This window comes from Lagenorhynchus albirostris, chromosome 4 (genome assembly GCF_949774975.1).
Source record: "Lagenorhynchus albirostris chromosome 4, mLagAlb1.1, whole genome shotgun sequence".
In the NCBI taxonomy this organism is placed as follows: Eukaryota; Metazoa; Chordata; class Mammalia; order Artiodactyla; family Delphinidae; genus Lagenorhynchus; species Lagenorhynchus albirostris.
Window position 1 is genome coordinate 116,975,081 of NC_083098.1, and position 22,531 is coordinate 116,997,611.

At 39.5% G+C, this 22,531-nt stretch overlaps 1 protein-coding gene across 4 annotated transcripts in view; it reads right to left on the reverse strand.

Annotated features, from left to right (window-relative positions):
• The window catches only part of LEF1 (lymphoid enhancer binding factor 1), a 117,652-nt gene that overhangs the window by 90,525 nt on the left and 4,596 nt on the right, over positions 1–22,531 (reverse strand). The gene's annotated exons all lie outside the window — the stretch shown is intronic.

The window sequence follows — 22,531 nt, forward strand, 5'->3', positions numbered from 1 at the left end:
GTTTACAGCTGTAAAATGAGTGAGCAAACAGGTTCACTTTTCTATAAGAATATCTAAAAATACAAGCCTTTTAAACTCTAACTTGGGTTCATAAAAATACATACTGGCTCATATAGCAACGTGCTGGCCAAACTGCTTCAGATAGATAGTTAATCTCCAAAACTATCTGCCATTACCCACAAGAAACAGAGGAAAAACACAGATTTCTTAGCTCAAAAAAGAATTCATGGGGGCTTTCCAGCTCTCCTTAATAATTTGGCTTGGGGAAAGAATACACACGGTAGAGATTTGCCTTACTTTTCATATAAATCAATGGCTTTCAATAAACATTAAGGAAAACCTCTCCTCAACTTATATTCAAAATATCAAGGGATTATTGAAACCCCTAATTTGCTGTAAAGTCTGTGGCAAGTGTTATACCTTGAGTGAAATGCAATCTAATTCCTATGTGGTTATATTTAAAAAGGGTCGGTGGGCGGGGGGGAGGGGGTGGTGGTGGTGGCGGGGAGAAGCAACGTTATTAAAGCCAATGCTCCAGGCAGCCCTGGAGCAGACTGGATCCAGTTTGAAAAGAACTGGCAACCCCAAAACTTTTTGATAAGATAAAAATTCATTGATGTTGGCTCACACGAGGCCCACTTCAACCCTGCACTTGTCCTCCGAGTTTCCTTGGCATATCTGCTCCTTTCCTCTATGTGCTTTAGCATAACTTTATTTTTCTCTTTTATCTTTCGATAACTGCACCCAGGGACCGGAGGGGATTGATTTTTTGTTTTGACTTATTGTTTGAAGATCTGTAACTCAAAGCAGCTCTCACGCCTCTGATGTCTAAGCTGGAGCGGCATAAAAGGTAAATCCGGGCCTGGGTAGCAAGCTGAGCAGCAGCAATACCATTTTATAATCAGCCATCTAGGTTTTCATCTTCTTCTGCCTTCCCTCCCACCCCCTTTAGCTGGGCTAGCTGGCAAAGTGCGAGGTTACTCCTACGCCTTTGTTAGGTGACAAGAGCAAGTTAAAATAAAAATAAATGCCTCGACATCTTTGCCCGCCAGAGCTCTGAGACTAAATATACTTCTACTTACAGCAAAAAGTTATTTCCTACCTAGAAGAAAGGCCTTGCTTTTATTCACAATGAAAGGAAACTTCAACGCATTTCAGAAGGCTGCATTAGAAAAATATAACCTGTGAAAACAAGGGACGACAGAACAACTGACAAAATCATTTTCCCAAAGGGCTTAAGTTAAGATGAAAAAACGTAAGGCTTCTTTGAGGCAGATTAACAAATTCAAAACAAAAATGTGACTCTTGAACCGGAAGATGTTTAAAGACAGACTCACATATGTTAGGTCAGAAACTCAGTTGTGTTTTCAGAGTTCGGTGTCAGCGGTATAAATTCCAAATTAGCAAATGTAATAACCCAAAGCTCTCTTTCCCTCTTCCAGTCTAATCCTCAAATGATTAGGATTATTTCTGCCTTAATTAAGCTAACTTCACATTCACACGCTAGTATACATACACATAAATACCCACACAAGAGTATCTAAGGGTCTGTTCCCTGAAGTTGTTCAGCCTGATGAAATATGGTTACATATGCAAACATTACCGCCCAATTGTAACCTCATTTTCTGCTCTGCTGGACAGCGTGACCAGCATTTGTCATCATGCCTCCCCCGCCCGCCACGTCATTCGTATGTCTGTAATTGTCATCGAGATGTGGCATGTCAGCAGGACTCCAGTGTTCTCTGCACCCTGTCTCCACAGTCACTCAGGTAACAAACCCGTAATCTCGTCCTGTTTTCATGATGGTTGAATTACACATAATTGTTTCTGCACAGTGATTGATTTCTGCCTGAATAGAGACCTCTGCCTTTTTTCAATGCAAGCGAGTGGCAGCCAAGTCTCTCCATCTAGGAGGAGGCAGCAGCCTTTGAAGAGATCAAAGCCAAGGCCGCAAGCAGTTGTGCGCCCTGGGAATATGGAAAGCCTTTATGCTCTCAACCCCATTTCCAGCATCATGTTGGACTGCAGCTGCATTACATTCTGCCAGCATTCTTAATGCTTTTAGTATTGACTCTGACATCACCAATAGCTGTTTTAAAGTAACAAAAGCCGAAAGATGACTTATTTTCACAACTCTGTAATTGGAACATGCAAAGATGGGGGTGGGGAATCAAGAATGAAGGGGAGGGAAGTACATTTGCTTTTAATTTAAAGCAGCACAAAAGAAAGCCCAGCCAAAGAAAAAAAATTATATAAGTTTTCACAAATGAAAAACATGTTTTTCATATGGAAAAACCAGCAGGGGCATTTTTATAACTCAGACCACACAAAATGAACCGATGGCTAAACACACGCTTTTTCAAGCCTGAAGGGTAAAATGAAAACGATGGGGTAAGTGACTCCAATTGGGAAAGGGACTTTAACATGCACTGGGTCTGAAGACACCTGATGCAAGGTGAACCTTGCAGCTCAAGAACTGCCCCCTCCCCACTCCTTTTTCTATTAAGGAGAGCTGAAATTTGCATCTGTAATACATCACAGGTTCACTCGGGAAATTGTAAATGCATAATTCCTTACTAATAAGAGAAGAAAAACAGGAAAGTCAGAGGAGCTTTTCAGTTCTGGCTCCAGATACACAGACACACAGTCTGCCATGATTACACCTTGGCATCTGAATCAAAACCGGAAGCCACCAAACAGCAGAAAAATTCTTAAGGATACGATAACCAAAACATATCAACATCAGTGTCCTACTCTTTCTTAAAATCGCAAATAACAGTGAAGGTATTTCTGACTGTTTAAAAATTAAGGCATTTTGGACACTTTTATTAAGCACACTGTGTAAATAATCCATTACTGCCTTTAAAATCAACACAGAAAACAAGCAGGTCAACCATAAATCATTATACTGTGTCTCCAGGGTTACGTATAGTGCTATCTATGTCCAGTAATCTCCACTCCCTAGCTACCAGAAAACCCTCTCATATTCCAATTCCAGTACTTAAATTTCTGCTTTTGAAAATATCTGCCCCAATGAATATATGTAGCTTTATAAAGAAGCTCCAAATGTAATATAGGACGAGACTTTAGGGCAGAAAAAGTGGAAAAGCAGAACTTTTTAAGAACTTACAGAATTGAATGCATCTCATTTATTAAAGCCCCCTTTTCAAAAAGATTTAATATCGTTTATGTAGCTATTAATCAATGAACCACAAGTCTTTTACTTTTTCAAGTCTACGAAGTTCTAAAACTTACTGACATCGAAGAAATGCATCCTTTCCCTCTGCACGAAATCTTAGTTTTGAAACACCAAGTAACTGGTGAACAAAAGCTGCCTTTGTGTTTCTGACAGGATTTTGAATCAACAGGCCTGGTTGTAGGGTCCCCAACTGTAAATTTTCTCTGAAAAATTTGTCTGAAACTCTGCTGAACTGGAAAGTTCTACCTCAGTTTACTGGGCTACAGTTTTGATGCTTGTTTTATTTGGGGTTTATTTTTTGGTTTTGTTTTGGAAAAAGGAGTGCAAACTACATGAATTTAGACTTGCAACAACAAAATTCAGCAAGGAAATATGAATAACAACATTTCAAAGTCTAGATCTTCTTCTCTTGGAAAAATGCTGTCTTTCCTGAATTTTACCATTTTTCAGAAATTGCCAGAAATAAGTTCCAGTTATTTTCTCTGTGTTGCATTCCTAATAAGCTTATCACATTTTCTGTACCCCAAGGCCCCAATCTAATTTCAGATTATCAGGCAAAACCCATTTCTTTATGATTCTATCAGGAGCGCTCTCCAGCAAAGTAACAAGCAAAATGGCCACTGGGAGCATCCCCTGCTTCTCATTCACACTTGAGGGACAGTCACTACAGGCTAACCGAACCCAGGCCCCCGCTCACAACCCAGCGTCCCACTCTTCCTAGACTCTTTCTCTTGAGTCCAATACTCTTCAAGGTTCTCTTCAGAGAAACCTGAATTTAGAATTTTAGTCACCTGGACAGGATGTGAAGTGATACAGCACCCTTTGCTCAGCCACCAGCCTTGAGAGCAACACCACGGCGGCTAAGCAGAGACACACTGAAAGCACAGGGAATCTCAGGTGCCGCGGGCTCCCCAACTCCTAAGACTGCCCCTCGGCCAAAATTGCCATAATTGAGAACTGAGGTGACAGCACTGTAATAATACACAGGAGACTCGTTATATAGCATAATCTATACGCTGGCCTATTTATCTTTCCCTTCAGGAAGGACTATAATCTCTTGGAGGACCTGGAGGGCTTGCATGCTGCTGACTGAAAAGAAAATACAACTGCCTCCGAGGTGAAGGGTGGGCGAGGCAAGGCGGGTGAAGCACAGGGTGAAGCACAGGACGAACAGGCACAGCCCACGCCTGGGGTCGCTCCAGGTGAGGCATTTTCATCACTTCGTACAAGCGTTTCTCCTTAAAACCTTTAAAGAATCAGACTCTGTGCTTCTCCTTTGGTAAACCATTCTAATGTTTATTAATCCCTCCCTCTGAAGTAATTCTTCCAACCTCAATTCTTTCAACAATTTAAGCCCGTTTTCTTTGGATATTCCTTCAGCGAAAACAAAGCTGGTCACCAACTCATTTCTGAAGAAACAGTCTTACACTTAGGGATGATTTCAAACTGCTCTTCTGCCTTGTCCAAGTCAGATGACCAGCTTCTTATCAGGCAGGTCCCTCTGGGGACATGGACAGCCACAAGAATATGTCAAGATTTGGATGGTGTCCAATTTCCAATGTGCTCGTGAAAGACTGAGAACTGTCTCAGATAGCAGAGGGCTTTCTTTTCAAGCGGTTTCATCACTTGCACACACACTGTACAGTTTTGGTTGAAAATAGCAAACACCCCAGCGCAGACATCTAATCTAGGGGAAGGAAGGCAGCAGAATTCTCACACAGCTGCTGGAGGGCAGGGCCACAAGAAGGGCACACAGGAGATACCGCAAGTTCGGCATGAAGCGCAACCTCCGATGATGTAACTTAGCTGGGCCATAGCAGGGTCACACATGGCCAACAGCCCAGCGTGCGGCAAACCCAGGCGACTCTGAGCCATCCGCAAGTAACCTACACGCAAAGAACCTACTTAACCGGACAAAAAGAGGAGTATTTTCACGGGTGTTGCAGAATCTGCTGGTCTCATAAAAAAACCCTCACGGGAAACACACAGCAGCCAGCTTGTCAGAAGTATCTTATTGGATCAAGTAGCAATACAGCTTCCCTTTACTTTCTCCATCAATCTAGAGCAGTGGGCTATAATGGAATATAGGAAGAGTACACAGCATCATCCGCTGGGGTGCAGGAAGAAAACATTACAATGTCCATACTTATTTTTATGTTAAATCACTTAAGCTTTGCAAAATATTTCTAATATACAGATTGTCACTGGGCAAACGCCCCCATTTACTCTGTATGTCAGATGGGCAAGAAGGCAAGTGGATTGAAGACAATGCTAACAATGAAAACACAAGTAAAATCAAGAAAATGGCAAAGCTAACAGTTATCCTACTTCTAATAACCACTCTTTAAGAGCCTATCTTAGAGCTAAAATCTAGGATGAGATCTGACAAGAAGCTAACTGAAATAATTAGAAATTATTTATTTTATCTGAAATAAGAATTTGCAGCTTCCATCAATGACCATACACAGTGCCCTAAGTGTATACTCTCATTTGAGTTATTAGATAAATGTGTAATTCAGCTATATAATTCATAAATAATTATACAGTGGTCAAAGGTTTTAACTGGTAGGGATCTGCAATCAAAAGTATTCTCATCACTGAGTTATGTATCTGAAATATCAACTGACTTTAACTTTCCTCCCTCCCGAAAAAGACTAAATCAACTCATTTTCTCACTGTACTAATGCTCATGCCGACATCAGAGAGGGTATCCAACCTCTGCAAGGTGAGATTCAGCCATGAAGAGGCAGAGGAAGAAATGAATGAAGTAGTGATAACATGCTACAACATGAAGGAACCTCAAAGACACTATGCTAAGTCAAAGAAGCAAGTCACAAAGGACCACCTATTATGATTCCATTCTTACAAGATGTCCCAAACAGGGAAATCTATTGAGACAAAAAAAAAAAAAAATAGATTAGTGGTTGCTTAAACCTGGGGTGGTGTGGTGAGGGAACAGGGAGACGGTGGGGTGACAGTTGAAGGGTACAGGGTCACTTTCTGAGGTGATGAAAATGTTCCAAAACTGACTGTGGCGATGATTCCTCACATCTGTGAACACGTTAAAAACCATTAAACTATACCCTTTGAATGAGTGAACCGTATGCAACGTGAATTACATCTCAATAAAGCTATTTAAAAATAAGTAATCACTGAATAAATGCTAAATAAATGAATAAATTCCTCCTCCCCAATTAAAAAAAAAAGGCAAAGTTTCGAGAAAACCCTCCCAGACATGATCCCCCTGAGTCAAACTACTGTGGGACTTAATCCTTGTCCACAGGGCTACCCTGTGACTTTAAAAGGACCAAATGGTTGCTTGTGGCAATGCAGCATCTGGATGACAACTGTGGGCAAGGAATTCTAGGAACATACTGGGGTGTGCGAAAAAGAGGAAAAGCAGAAATAGTTATGGGTTGGTTCCCTGAAGCAGACCTTTATTGGTCAGCAAGCCCACTGCATGGAACTATTCAAATTACATGGCCATGGGTTAGTCTGCAATTGGGGCGCCCCCAGAGGTTACTAATGGGCAACGAGATGCCCTCCCAGAGCCAGGTAGAAGCAGTACTGGGTTCATTTTCTTTGCTTCTCAAACCATCAGACCTTGCTCTGCTCTAAGAGCAGAAACACTCCTTTGCCAAAGCACTGAGGTCAATTCTGATGCTTTCAGTGCCGATAAAACAGCTCAACGGAAACGCACATCTCATGCAGCTCAGCAGTCTGGCGCCCAAAAGCCCAGTGACTGTGCTTCTCAGTCCCCGCAACCACTTGTTCCCACTGTGAGACAAGAATACCAAGGCTCGAGGGTTAGGAACCCCTTCAGAGACAAACAGCCGGTCAACGACTTGCCTAACTTCTTGTATTTTTTCCCCACCACGAAATTAGCAACAACAGTACTTAAAGAAAAAATTAAAAGCCTTTTAAAATTTATTTTTCCAATCCTAAGGAAAGAAAATTAATTTTTCTGCAGGTAGCCAACCATTTTCAAACTTCACATTGCATACACATCATTGAATTCATTCGTTAACTATTTAGACAACCAACAAACATAAAATAAACACCTCAGATGTCCCTGAATTACAAACCGTTTTCTCAATTGTAGGCTAAATGTCAAATTTCTCTTGCTCTTTCCATCTTGGGAGGAAATATTTCCTTTTGAAAAATTTCACCTCTGACTAATTTCCCCAATTAGATACATGAGAACCCCTCAAAAATCTAGTTAATTTGATCTTACATTATTTAAATTTGGCTTTAGCTTAGAATTATTCAATAAATGGTATAGAAGGCATGAAAGCGAAGATCCTCAGGCCTGCGATTCACAGATCTATCTTGATACCTATTCCAAGCAGGTAGTCATTCCCTGCCATGGATTTTGACCAAATATTTCCTATATGCGGTAACTAAGTAACATCGTTTTCAAAGCAGTCGTTTCCTGCTGTATTTCCAACTCTCAGGAAATCTTTCAAACTGTGAGTAAAGAAACAGAAACAGAGAGGTAAAAGTAATGTTCCCCTTGGACAGCGACCAAGTGGCTGATTCTGCATTTGGGCTTAGCCATTCAAGATCCAGGGCATGTGTTCTTAGCCCTACATGACATAAGCCAAAGGAAACCTGTCTACCTTCCTGAGCTTCTGTTTTGCCTAATTCTAATTGTGGTCAAGTCTGACAATAACTCTTAATGTGGTTAAAGAGTACACAGAGCAAATGTCTCACAAGTTAAGGTTTCTGGTGGTGGTGCTAATGAAAGTGACACAGTACCAACAACTAAGCAGAGGAGGGTCTGACGCCTAGCCTTCATTCTTACCATCAATCAGCTTGGCGGTGATGTTGATAAACTCGCCCCTTTAAAATGCTTTATGATGGGTGTGTTAACTTACTTTAAAAATAAATAAATAGGGCTTCCCCGGTGGCGCAGTGGTTGAGAGTCCGCCTGCCGATGCAGGGGACACGGGCTCATGCCCCGGTCCGGGAGGATCCCACATGCCATAGAGCGGCTGGGCCCATGAGCCATGGCCGCTGACCCTATGCATCCAGAGCCTGTGCTCCGCAATGGGAGAGGCCATGGTGGTGAGAGGCCCGCGTACCGCAAAATAAATAAATAAATAAATAAAACAAAATGCTCTATAAATTATTGAGTTCTTTTCTTAAATAGTCTTAGGTTACTTACTATGCGTAACTTTTAATTTTAAAAAGTGTTTATTTATTAAAACAACTCTCCTGGCCCAACCCAAACAGAACTATCTACACAAGCATTTTAAAATAACTAAACCAAATACTCTCTATCATACATCAAATGGTCCATACTGAACTGAAAGCAGGTAAAGAAAGGTTGGCACATATGAAAACTACAACCTTCAGGAACTGTTCAGTAGGCCGCACCACTGCAGGAAGACCTGCCCACTCCTGTTCCCTGGGTCCTGCTCACTCTGCGTTCAGCCGTGGGTGTCTGCACGTGTCTCTCCCTTCCTAAACCGTAAGCTGCTTGAGGGTGGTGACCCTGTCTTCACTCTCATGTACGTTAACAATGGGGCTCAGCACAATGACTTTCAAAATAAGTACCTTCAATGAACGTTTATGAGATGAATGATAAGTCACACCTGAAATAAACATTCTTTGGTGTTTGCCTTCGTTCTACCAGGAAACCTGTTTTAACCCTAAACTGGAGGGTTAATTCAGAAACTGCTACAACAACAGGTATCTTCTTCTGATAGTGAAATGAAATAAAATGTTTTTTCCTGGTTACTGTACCATCCTACAAGAGTCAAAAGAGTATCTTCTCTTCTGAAATAACTTATAAAAAATGAGCCAAGCTAATGCTGGAAAGCATTTTCTTGGAATCAAAATGGTTAATATGCTTTACATATAAAAACCTCTTATAAATCAAGAAAGGTATGATCAAGTGATTCACATAAACATGTAAAAACACATATTTAATCTGAAATCTGCATAGACTTATTTCTATAAACTATTTAATTCTACATAACCTAAAAAAATAGATTATAAATAAATATGCATTTTTAACAGGGTTTCATTTAGCATTGTTTCAAACAATTAAAAACAAAAAAATAACACCCATAATTGAGGATAAAATCAATAAACTGAAATATTCTTATAACTGGATGGTATCCAGCCGTGACAACTGATGATACAGACCTTTACATATTCATATTGAAAGATGAGCAACAATATCTTTTTAATGAAAAAGTTATAATAAAATAATAACCTTATGAACCACCTTATAAAAGTACTTGTATTATAGGTACAGTGGAGAAAGAACATCTTAAAAAAATATATAAATGAAACCATTATATCTGAGTGACAGAAATACAGGCAGTTTTATTTTTTTCTATTCTTTAATGAGTTTTCCCCTGACTTTTTAAAAACAATATTACTTTAAAACGACAACAAAAATCTCCTTTTGAGAGAAAGAAAATTGTTTCTAATAATTATTTTCTTAACAAAAAAAGTTTCTTCATTTTTTTAAGGAAACCCACTGTTGCAACTTCTCAGGAATGATCACAATTCCAGTTAATCCTAAACTAATTTCTTTTACTTAACCTAACATCACGATACCACAAAAATCACCACAAACAGCTCCTAGAAACGAAGCACAAACCACATTTTAATTGCTTATTGTGCAAAGAACACTCTTCGGCAGCAGATTTTTGCCTGTAAATACTCAGTTCTTATGGAAGGAGGCAACATCATTCACCAAAGTGATTCCAAGACTTACAAAACCTTTGGCCACACAGCTGTTTGATTAAGCTATTTAGTCCTTAAGACTTGAGGACACTGGGACCCTAGAAGTGAGCAATAGGAATTCCTATACAAGTCAGACATTTGTCACCTAAGAAACAAACATTTCCTGGGAATTTTCAAGAACACATTGAGCAATCACATGGTTACGTGCTGAATGAACCAGAAGACAAATTTCAAGTATTCTTAGAGCTTGCTAATCAAGCCACCACTAAAGCTGAACCGTTTACATTGTTTAATAAAACACAAGCATAACAGACACTTTTAATCCTCAAAGTGATTTATCGACATTGACTAAGGATTATTCTTTAGGGGGGGAACTAGTTTATAAAACGGGTCCCAGTTCCTAAATCAAGGCTATCTGACTTTGAATCCAAGTTCTACCGCTTACTAAGCTTTGGAACTATAGCAATCAATATAACCTCTCTGTGCCTCAGTTTCTTGAATGGAAAGATGGGAAGACTAGGTAGTGTTCACTTCATAGTGTTACACTGAGTATTTAATAAGAAAAATGCAGGTAAAGTGAACTCATTAAATATTACATGCTAGTATATTAATACTATTCCTCTCCTCACCTATAGGCAATATGCAGTTCTGTTTTTCATAACCACACAGAGGCTTCTAATCAAGGTCCAGGCAGCTCCAGAGGTAAGTGATTTTGTGAGGCACAAAAAATTAAATAAATTAGATAAATTATGGACCAAAATGATGTCCATAATGTAAAATGTTTGGTTGCAGATACTGAGAAAACACAGGACAGTCCTTAAGCCAAACTCATGTATGTCTGTCCTAAAACTTGCTCCTCTTTCTAAATTCATTATTTCCACTAATACTTCCCCCTCATCATCAGGCTAGAACTTTCACCATCTTTTTTGCATCTCCCCTAATTTTCCCTCCCTTCGCTACATCTAACTTGTAATTTGCTCTTTCTAAATTCATTATTTCCACTAATACTGCCCCCTCATCATCAGGCTAGTACTTCCACCACCTTTTTTGCATCTCCCCCGATTTCCCCTCACTTCGCTGCATCTAACTTGTTGCCTTTGAACTCTGTGTTCTCTATTAGCACCATAGCTATTACTACCAAACATAATGTTAAAGACATTTATAATTCCATATACTATTTTATTTTATGCTTGCAAATACCATATAGATTAAGAATCATTTACATCTTCCTGATGAGAAATTCACTGATTCAACAATCATCTAGCATCTTCTGAGTACCAGTGGCAGTGATGGCAATGAAAACTGAAGTTGCAGAAGGCACCCTGCAGTGAGAGTCAAGGCCTGGTCCAAGCATGGTACCACTACTTACTAGCTGTACATCCTGGCAAATTAACTACTTTATCTGACCAAGCATTTCTTGGTCTGGTCTTACAGCGGTCCTTAACCACTTCCATGGCCCCTATGCCTCAGTTGCTCAAACCTGCTTATGCCTCAGTCTTCTCATCTGTAAAATGGGGACACTGGGGATATCACTGGGTTATTGTGAGGATTAAATGAGCTAATATACATAAAGTGCTCAGAACAGGTCCTGGCACTTACTAAATACTCAAAACTAATACCTAATTCTATCCCATGGATTATACTTAATGCTCAGATAATTTCTAAGCTCAATTCAGGTCTGTGATTCTGTATTAGCTTATATTTTATTAAAGTGTCTCCATTTAAATATAGATTGATATCTGGTGTCACTGCCCTATATTAATGAATTTAAAAATTTTCTGCTCTATTTATTCCACAAATATCCGTGGAGCAACCTGCTCTATGCCAGGTAGTATAACAGGCTGTGAGCAGCAGAGATGAGTAAGACAAGCTCCTTATCCTAAAGGAACTAACAGTGAGACAGAAAGACACGGAGACAACCAATGATTATAAGATGTGGTAACGGTTATGAAGAAGGTCCTGTGGGAACCCACAGGAGAGAGCACTTAGTCTTAACTGGTGGTGCAATCAGAACTTCATGAGGTACCATTTAGCCTGGATCTTTCAGGATGAACAAGACTGTGCTGGCAGGGAAGAGGGAGCAGGGCATTTCAGGGAAGACCAAGCTGTAATTACCTGAAGACAGGGATTTGGGAAAGCGTTTAGGATGCAGGTCTGGAAATGTCACTGAATCGTAAGCTGCAGGGTCTGGTGGTAAGGAGGCAAGGCTTGCAAGGTGGATGATTCCAGATTGCATAAAGCTTTGAAAATAATGCCAAAGAATGTGGGTTACGGGAAACCCCCTGAGGTCTGACTAGAAGTGAGCAGGGTGCCAGTGGTCTCCATGAGGCATAGCGCTGAACTGAGCTGAGTGGAGAGAAAGTAAGCTTTGGGGCCAAAGTGCCTGACTGCTTTCTAGGTGTGCGAGTCACTTGGGATATCTAAGCCCAAGTGAATTAAATTATTGAATGTCTACTTGATCAGTGTTTTTTCAAACCTTACTGTAGGTAAGAATCGCTAAAGTACCTGGTTAAAAGTGTACGTGGTACGTGTTATGTCCTGCTTGTTGCTTCTGGTTCAGGACATTTGCAGAAGGGCCTACATATGTGCCTTCTGAATAAGAATACCAGTAAATTCGGATGCAGTTGGTCCGCCTTCCACAGACACTACTACTAATGCAGAGTGCCAGGTACTTTCGTAAGTAGACGAGGTGGCAGTCTATGTTGCAGGTGAAGAAATCAAGGTCCAGAGAGGAGGTAGCTGGCTGCAGCCGGTCACTAGCAGACCCCGACATCTAGATCTTCAGACCCCAAACGCAGTGCTCTGCTGTAGCTCCCGTCGTGTACGCACGCGCGTCTCACCACCGTCCGGGCTCGCGGTCTGATCAGGGATTATGACTAAGGAGATAAACACACTCTCCTTCGCCCCTCCTCCCTAGCCTGGCAGCGGCTGCAGGCTTTGTCTCTCCCACCCCCTCACTCACTTTCCACAAAGGAAAGCGACTCATCTCTGGTGATCTGGAGAAAGAACTGGGCCAGGACGGACTGACCCTTTGTTCTCCCTCTGGGGGCCAGCTTGCCCGAGCGTGGGTTTGTTCTCGTCTCCAGTTCTATAGGACATAAGCTCCCTGCCCCTGTTAGGGAGGCCTGTGACTTAGTGGTGTGTTCCATCTGGGGAAGTCAAAGGAAGTCCAAATTCGTGTCACGGTTCAAGCCACGTTCTCCAATCCAGCCTTATTAATAATGAAGTTGACATTCTGCTCCCCATCTGTCCAGCTTCTTGTCTATCGCTGGACTGACTCTTGACTAGGAGAAGGCATGACACCAACCATAACCAAATATGAATGTAGTCAAGTGATACTTCTAAATACCGACTTCAAACAAATATTTTTTTAAGGTTAAATTGCAATGTTGGGTTAACCCCAAATTAAAAAGGTGCATTCATTGCCTTTGACTCTACAATTCCACTTCTAGCGATTCATTCCAAAGAAACAGAATTTGCGCAAAGATGTAGTTAGAAAATATGCATTGCATCACAATGTTGCTTAAGATAGAGGGAAAAAAAGTGACACCACCTAAATGTCTTACCAACAAAACTGATTAAATAAATTAGGCAATAAATTAGGTATTAAAAATGATGTTACAGAAGATATCCACTGTATGCTGGTGGGAAAAAAGCAAGTACAAGATGGTATATTATGTTTCCATTACCATGAATGTATAACATATACTTATGTGTGTTTATGTGTGTTTCTAAATGTGCATAGGAAGAGGTCTAAAATGCTGCACGGTGAGTTTTGAGATCATCTCTGACGGCAGGACCCTAAGAATTTAATATTTGCTATTCCTTTTGCTCATCTGAGTTTTCTAGCGTATTGCTTTTTAAATGAAAGTATTTTATTTTCATAAAAAATAGCTAAGCATTACTGAAAAGAAGTTGCCAACAACATCTTCAAAATAATAACTTTTTGCTTTACATTTAATCAACATTATGATTCATTTAATAAGTGTTTTATGTTCTGAAAGACGAATTTGGTTATCTTTTATGAAAATAAACAAGTCTTCAGACCTTAAGAAGGGAAGGGCAGTGACTCTATCACTTACTAAACTGAAGCAGGTTCCTGCTGCCCCTGAGGATGGGCCCTTCTTTTCAGCATGGAGATTACTACACCCAACCACAGTTTCCATTCACGTAAATTGCCTAGCACAGCACCTGGCGCATGACAGTAGTTAAAAAAGAAAAAAAAAAAAAGTTAATCGTTTTCCCTTTCAAAATAATTTCTTGAGTTTTAATTTTAAACTTTTAACATATACCAAAAAAAAAAAAAGAGTAAAAACCAATTCAAGCAATGTCTGGGAGACTTGATTCTTTTCCTAACCCTGCCAGATACTTAACTGGTTAGCCCATTTGTAGTAAACGGTAAACAGTTTTTACTTTGGTACTCCTGGTTTTGTTTCAGACTTTAAAAAATCTTAAGTGTTGGGGTCTAAGACAATGTTTAACACACTTGAGATAAGACCACAATACCTTTTTCCTTTGGTCCAAGTCATATGAACTAGTGTGCCAAGATGACACGTGTTCATAATTATTACAAGGTATAATACATGATGTTTAAAACTGAAGAAGTCTACCAAGAAAGCTAACTCCACACTGAAATATATTTAACATTCACTGAGTTTTACTGAAAGAAAAAGAAAAGTCTTGAAAGGATGAAAGCTGTAATTTTCCAACAAGACTAGGAAAACACTGATTTCTCTCTGCTGCCTGGCCAACATATCCCCCCTTGGACCTCATTTTTTTTAGATGCCACGAAAGCTAGAAAGACTTAAGTCAGAAGAAAATTTGAAGGGGGAAAAGAATAACTCTCCTGTCGTCCTCTACATTCACGCGGCTCTTAAATCTCCTCTCTATATAATGTTTGCAGTGGAGAAAAGAAACCCAGCTGCTAAAGGAAAAAAAGGTTTCCTAAATAAAAATCAATTATTACCCCATCCAAGGAGTTAAGAGTTATCTGTCAATTTCATATCAAATGTTAGAAGGATATGAGATTTTTAAACAAATCTTAAATTTAGAAATCCATTCCCTCACACATCTCATTCCCTTAGTAGAAGAAAATCAGGTGCTCTCCTAACAACTGCGAGAGAAAAAAGAGCCCAAGAGAAGAAAGCTGTCTCTATAAAGAATATAATGACAATTCCCAAAACTTTTATTTTATGCTAACATTTTCTAAAAGTTAATGTAAGGCCTTGACCCAGTGTCCAATTTCCAGGCCTGCATGGGGCCATGGTAAGAACCAAAAATGTCTCCCCTTTCTCAGGAGCTTCTTGGATACAGTCAAACACCTCTTGGGGCAGAATTCCTACCAGGTGGGCATGAGGGCTTACGCCATCTGAGACTTGTGCTTTGCTCCCATAGCTAAAAAACCGAATGCTTTCACAGGCTTTGTGCCATCTGAACTGTACATCCACCATATAAGGTAGGCAACCAGATATTAACATGCCTCACGATAAACAAGGAAACAAACTCTGATAGAGGTCAGGTACCTTCCCAAGGCTTTGGGGGAGAGTGATGGACGTGGGTCTAGACCCCAGACCTTTTGATATCTTGCCTAGGACTTCCCTCCTCCACAGGCCCAGCCTTCACAGGAGGATCCCTACCTCTGCCTGATACAGACTCAAAAGTTTTGCTCTCCTCATTGCTGAAGAATATAATCAATTTACAACACACACTGGCCTAGAAGAGTCAGCGCTGATGCTACCATACGTATTTAAAAAGAACATGCAGAATTTTTTAATATCTCAAAATACCTCAAGTGTAACTGAAAAAAGAAATGTCCTTTCTACCTGGGAAAGAATAAAAATGAATTGAGAAGCATTAACCGTACGATACAGAAACATAATTGAAGATGGTTTGCTTCTTTATTACTTTATTTCCATCTCAAGCACCCTTCTGAAAAAAGCGTTTCTATCACCTCTTCTTCAATCAGGTTTCTAGGACATAAGTAAGAGATAAGTACTTCTTATGATCAGTCCTCAAATGAGGACCAAATCCCATTCTTTTTCACTCTAGCAGCGAGCTCTCCAGCTGACTGTTTTCAGCTGTTACTCGGAAACAACATTCTGAAGGACTCTGACTTCCTCATTAAAGACAATGGTCTAATGCTCTTTTTTTTTTCCCCACTGAAGCAACAAATCAGAGAAAACGTAAAATAATAAAATACTAAGGATTTATTTAGCAGACACTTTCAGATTTTGCTTTTCATATAGCGTTTGGTTGAATAAAGACAGATCCTTTGGAAATATTCCCAGAAATACATGAAAAATTTCTACAACATTATTTATTCAGCAAATCTACTGAAGTGTCTATCCCGTGCTAGGCTACTCATGACATATAACTATCTCATAATTCATCAGTCGTCCATGATCAACTGATCAACTATCATTCACAGTTAATAGGCTTTATTGCAAAACTTTTCAGGATTTAAAAAAAAGGATTTATAAAAATATTTTTCTGTATCAGCTTTTAACAGTTTTGGTAACTGTTTCATTCAGAAGCTGACAATAATAAGAGAAAATTAAAACTACACTAGAGCCATTCCTCTTTTTATGTTATCGTACCTTCCCTTTGTCCACCCCTCATTCAACCTTTCTCTATATTGAGTAAAGTAGTAACAGGCTTCCTTTTTAAAGCGAACATAACAGCAACAGTAAATTACCATGACTAAGATCAAAACTTGATTCTGCAGAACTGTCACCAAGTTCCATACAGTATTATACGTGGGCATAGCTAGAAACAACGGTCAATAATCAAAAGGTTTTTTTAGAGTCTACTTGCCTCCGGTTAGCTGCAAAAATACAATACATTTCTAGACCCTCTGTGAGGCAACATCTCTGCCAGTCCTACTTCTCCTACAGACGCGGGAAAGAGGACACGTAACCTAAACTCTTGTTCGCGCTGTAATGCCCTTGCAGTTTTCCCTGTAAGGATTGAAGGCAAGCAAGTAACATTCTTCGGTGAGCTTTATACTGATCTACATAGAGCAAGTGGATAATTTCAGCAGGCTTAGAGATTTGGCTAGAATGGGTATTGTGTATAAATGTACTGCTTTACAGAGACTTTACAGTCCTCTGAACAGCCTCTGATAATAGTCTGCAAATAGTCCCAGCTAGATTGGCTAGATTATCAGAAGCTGGGAGTTAGCAATCCCTGTTCCCTATCCATCCTCTGCTCAACTCCTGACTCTCCTTTTTGGTGCATTCAATCTCTCCCCTTGCTCATCTTTGTTGTTGGTCTCCAGGGCATTTTCGGGCTTTGTGCCTCCAAATCTTATAGACTGATAATTTATACGCTTAAAGTGACTTCAAAGCTTACAGCAGAGTCTACAGTTCCTACAGGAACTTCACGAGGTCACAATTAATATTTAAAAAGTGATCACCAATCTAAAATATATTTTAAAAATTATTTAAATAAAGTCCAATGGCTGCCTTTTCCAAATGAGTAAGGACCTGCTGGGACAGTACAAAGCAGTACTAAGTCCCTTGATTGCTACAGTATTAGCTTTCTACAGACTGGCTCAGTTTGGCATAATGACTGAAGTAATAACTTTAAAGATACAAAGTTTAAATGAATACCCTCTTTTTAAAAAACTTCAGTCCCATGACAGTGGCACCTATATAATGCTGAGCTCTACCTTTGCCTGGGAATAAAACATATGTGCCTTTCTGCCGGCCCATGGAAGTGCTGACACATTTTCTCTCTAAACTTCAAGTTTATCTTGAAATCACAGGGAAACCAGTTTTATAAAATTCCGATTTTGTCTATAATACGTAAACAAGGAACGAGGGGAGTCAGAGAGGAATGGAATGATCGAATTGCTTAAAAAAATGTCAGTCACATAAACCACAAACAGTTCTGCCTAAAGAACTAACAGGATTAGTTAAAAACAAAACAAGACTCAAAAAGTTGCAAAAATCTCTCAGTTGATACTGTGGAAGAATACTCGTGAGGTAACAAGTTCGAGTCCAGATAGACCCATTTATGAGGCCCTTACTCTGTCCTGTTGGAATTACACAAGTCAGTCTGCAAGACAGAAATGGATCAAAATAGTTGGGTTGATGAGAGCCAAGTCTAGGACCTGTAAGGGGGCAGGGGAACGGGGTATTTCAAAGAGCAAGATTTTCTGCAGGTTGGCTTAATGGTCTTGTTTTATTGAAACTGGGTTGTTCTCATATCTTTATGAATGAACAAGAAATTTCTAGGGTCATTTCAGAAAAATCTATCAACGAAGGATCACACTTGTGCAGTACCAGGGTCACATGTAGCATGGGCTCCCAGGACACTTGAATTAGCATGCCATTCGGTCATAAGATTTCTAAATTATCTGAAGGGGAAATGGCAATCACTCCCAGTTATTCTGACTGTGGTCCTTTCCCAACTTTGTAGCAGTACAATTAAGATGAATCAAACAAGGATTTCCCCGGCAGTCTAGTGGTCAACACTCTGCACTCCCAATTCAAGGGGCGCAGGTTTGACCCCTGGTTGGGGAAGTAAGATTCCACATGCCATGTGGTGTGGCAAAAAAATAAATAAATAAAAGATGAATCAGACAGAAGAGTTTGGGGCCCTGAGGAACTTTCCCACACATTCTCCTGATATCACATTCAAATCTGAGATAGAATATACTTTCTAAAACTTAACTTCTCCTGAACTTGAGGTAAAAGGAAAATTTAATATACTTAGCTTCAAAAAGTACACAACTTAGATTAGAAAATTTAAAATAATTTATTAGTAAGTCAAATGAAGTAGCTCCTTGCAGTAAAGTGAAAAAACACTTAAAATTTTTGCTCAAAACATAAGCTATAGTCTCCCTGTACCCTTGAATTAAGAAGCCATAGTCTCCCTATTATTGTTTCTGTGATTATTTTCACAGCCAAGCAGCAGTGTGATGGACAGCTGGATAAGTGTAAGCTTACTGATTAGACATGTCCACCTACTTCCTTAATTCCAGATGTGAACAATGGCAAAAATCTAATTTTAACTGTAAGCAAATACAAACATGGGCGGGGGAGGTTAAGACAAAGTTATAATAGGTAAATTCTGTTCATCAAAAATCAAAATGTTGATTCCCTTCAGGTAAAAACCATACAATAGAACTGAGTTGCTCAAAATAACAACAACAACAAAAAAAACCCGAAACGTTTTAATAGCACGGTCTACTAAAAATAAGAAAGATGAAATTCAAACAGAAACATCTTCCTTTCCCACCTAAAAATCCATCCTCAGATCACAAAGAAACAAACGATGCAGTCTGCAGTACTATCCTGGCCAGGTGTTGCTGTGGTTGGTGTGACCCGAGCTGCAACGTTTGCTGACGCTTCCTGAGCTAAGTCTGCTGCTTTTCCCTTGAGCAGCTAAAGAGAAATGAGATGTTTCTCTTCAGAGAGAGGTGCTAAACATTTGGGTTGCATGAGGGACAAATGGAAGTTTGACACCTAAGATGAATAACCACAGTGCATGGGGCCAATGGGAACTTTCACTATGTAACGCCAGCCGAGCTCACTGTCACACAGTATGCAAGCACACAAGTACCAGGACCCAGCGCAGGAGGCAAAGAACTATTTTTTCCTTTTAATACGTTACCATTGGCCTCCAAGGATTTTCATAAATAAGACTCAGAGAAAGTCTTCGGAGTATGCTTTTAATAAACTCTCCAGGGCCCTTGCTGTGAAATATTTCAAAGGCTCCTGCATCCTCTCACACTCGATGAAGGCGACCACCTCAAGCCAAGGTTTACCGTGCTTTAAGAACTCATGACACCAAAAGTGTCATTATTACAGGTGCTTTCTTGCTTGGCCCAATTTATCTGAACCAAGAAGTCTTATTTAAAATTCTATGAAACACCCTCACAAGATTTCTGGTATAGACACACCTCTAAGAATTTCTGTTCTAGAAGGATGTAATTAGCCGATTAAAATTTCCCTTCAGATGGAAAAAAAGAAAAAAAGCTCGATTGGCAAAGGTGGTTCTCCTGTGTAGGTAATACTATATTTAGGCCATGGGTAAAAGCTGTGCGAGCATACATATGTCAGCGTTTGCCTAAAAAAGAGCAGACACATAATAGAATTGTTCAAATGAGCCACCAGCAGAAACATTTCTGTGCATGCCAGTTGGATCATCTGCAGTTACATGTGAACAGAAGATTCTGTGTGGGGAAGGGCTGGTCAGGGCCCTCCCTCACCCCCAGATGTTTTTCTAATCCTAACACCTGAGGGCAGCAGATACAGTAAACAAGCAGTTGTTTGTAATGCAAATCCAAGTAACAGGGCTGACAGGGGACTGCTCCCAGGCAAAGCCCAAACCCAAATGGTCACCCTGCTCCTGACTCCTGACACCCTAGATGCAAACCTATCACTGTGGATGTCAGTTGCACAAACACTCAGTCCTGCTAAGGACAGAGTTAAAGAGAAAGAGGCAGAAGTGTGGTTAGGGGTAAAGAGGAGGGGCTGCCTTCCGGTTAAAGTGTTTTGGGTCTCAGACACACTAAAAACAGCTGTTAATTATTAAAAACCAAAGATTTCAACTCACTTCGGTCAGACCCTAAAAGAAAAAAATCGAACGTTGTCTCGTGGTTAAACCTGAAAAGCTTCTCAAATTGTGCAAACTGCAGAATATCCCAAGAAAGGTGCCTAAAATAAATGTGTTCTAAAATGTAACAGAATAAAGCAACGCAGCAGATAGGAGGGTAAGGTAACTGTTTCCTGACCACACCCCTTTCCTCCACTCTACACCCACCAACATTTATTCTGGCCACAAATCTTTCCCAAACAATGAATGACTGTTCAATTCACTGACCTCAGAATTTTAATACATACACTAACAATAAATACTTTCCATTCTAACAATTTAAAATGATTAGTATACTGAGGGGGTAAAAATGCTGGTTTAAAGAGGAAGAGAAGCTTAATTTTCAGTATTCTTAGGAATAATTTATAAATATCAATAGACTTTAATTATACTGACTTTTTAAAAATTATTGCTTTGAAAGCAGAAGTGGCTAAAGAATAAATTCCACAAATACTTATTAAGCATTAACCGTGTGCACAGCCTAAAAGTATAAGATTATTTTGGTAGCTATTTTCTATTGTTACCAAGTCAGAGACTATAATTTGATTTGTTGTTCTAAAAAGCCTTCAGCAGAAATCTTCAATTATTCCCTATCTAAAACATAGTCTCCTCCCCCTCCCCTCCAAAACATCAACAAAAGAAAAACAGCCCAACTTTAAAATATCTGAATGTACGCATATTTAATTCAACAATATAAAGTCTCCTACAAATTTTAAGACTCAGAAACATTTATTTGGGTGGTCTCTAAATGTTAAAAACCATATTTGCTTTTATTAGTTCATTCACTTTTTAGATAAGAGATTTATATGTACCACACACACATTTCTATCATTAAGTATTAGAAAAGCCTTTTAAAATGTGAAATCGCTCTTTCCTATAACAACCATCACAAGATTTCCAAGATCTCCATTTTAGCTGCTATATACAAATTAGAAAAATCTCATTCCCTGCTTAAAAGGTCACATATCTTTTTGGAACTTGTGGGAAAAAATTATAACTTCTAAATCACAGTGCCCGCATAAAGTGGTTGGATTTCATAGATCTATCGCTTCAATAGTTGAGGGCCACAGATAATCAAGATAACCATAAATACTCTTGTTTGTTGATGACTGATTAGGAGGTATTCCTCTCTCCTACTCTGTAGTATCTCATGGCTCCCAGATTCTGTCCACTGAGGTATCAGTGATAGTACTTGCCCCCAGATGTCTGTGACTGATTTTTTTTTTTTTCACTTGGTGAAAGCACTGGGCTAATAAGGCAAAGACTACAGGTTCCATTTTATAATCCTAGATTGACTCGCGGGAGGGCCAGTTAGACTGAAACCCTCATCCTCAACACCCAAATATACATGTTTTTCATTGGGGTTTGGGTGGTTGAGGGAGAGTGAGGCCGGAAAGAAGGTATATACATTGACGGAGCAATAAAAACCCATCACTACCTACGAAGAGACAAATCTCAGGGAGAACTCCATCACCAGCACATTTCACATTCATGTACTACAGAGGTAACCCTTTAGCTGTTTTCTTACTATATAAATGAGGTCTCCATGTTATGCATAATGTGTAAAGCAGCTATAATGCCACTAGATTTTTAAAACTTGAAAGTTAACTGAACACCGAGATAAAAAAGAACAATTTTCATTAGAATTATCTTCAAGTGATACTTTCTTAACAATTGACAATAACACAAAAAATAGCTCATTCCTCCCCACCCCCAAACTGATTTTAAAGAAACATTAGCTAACACAACAAAATGAGACACTGTTTTAAAAGCTGAAGTAACATTTCCAATATTCAGCTCCAAATAAGCCAAAGGAGTTCTGATTCTACATAGCTTATGGGCAATGAAAGACATACAGCACTTAGTTAATTGAAAGATTAAATCAATTTCTCTCATCAGAGTAGAAAGCAAAATACTCATAAAATCATGAATTTGCTGATTTAAATTCAATGATTCCACGATAGCTCGTGATCTGTTTTTTATTATCTTAACCAATACCCCAAAAGCTAAAATTCCAAGTGCAAAACA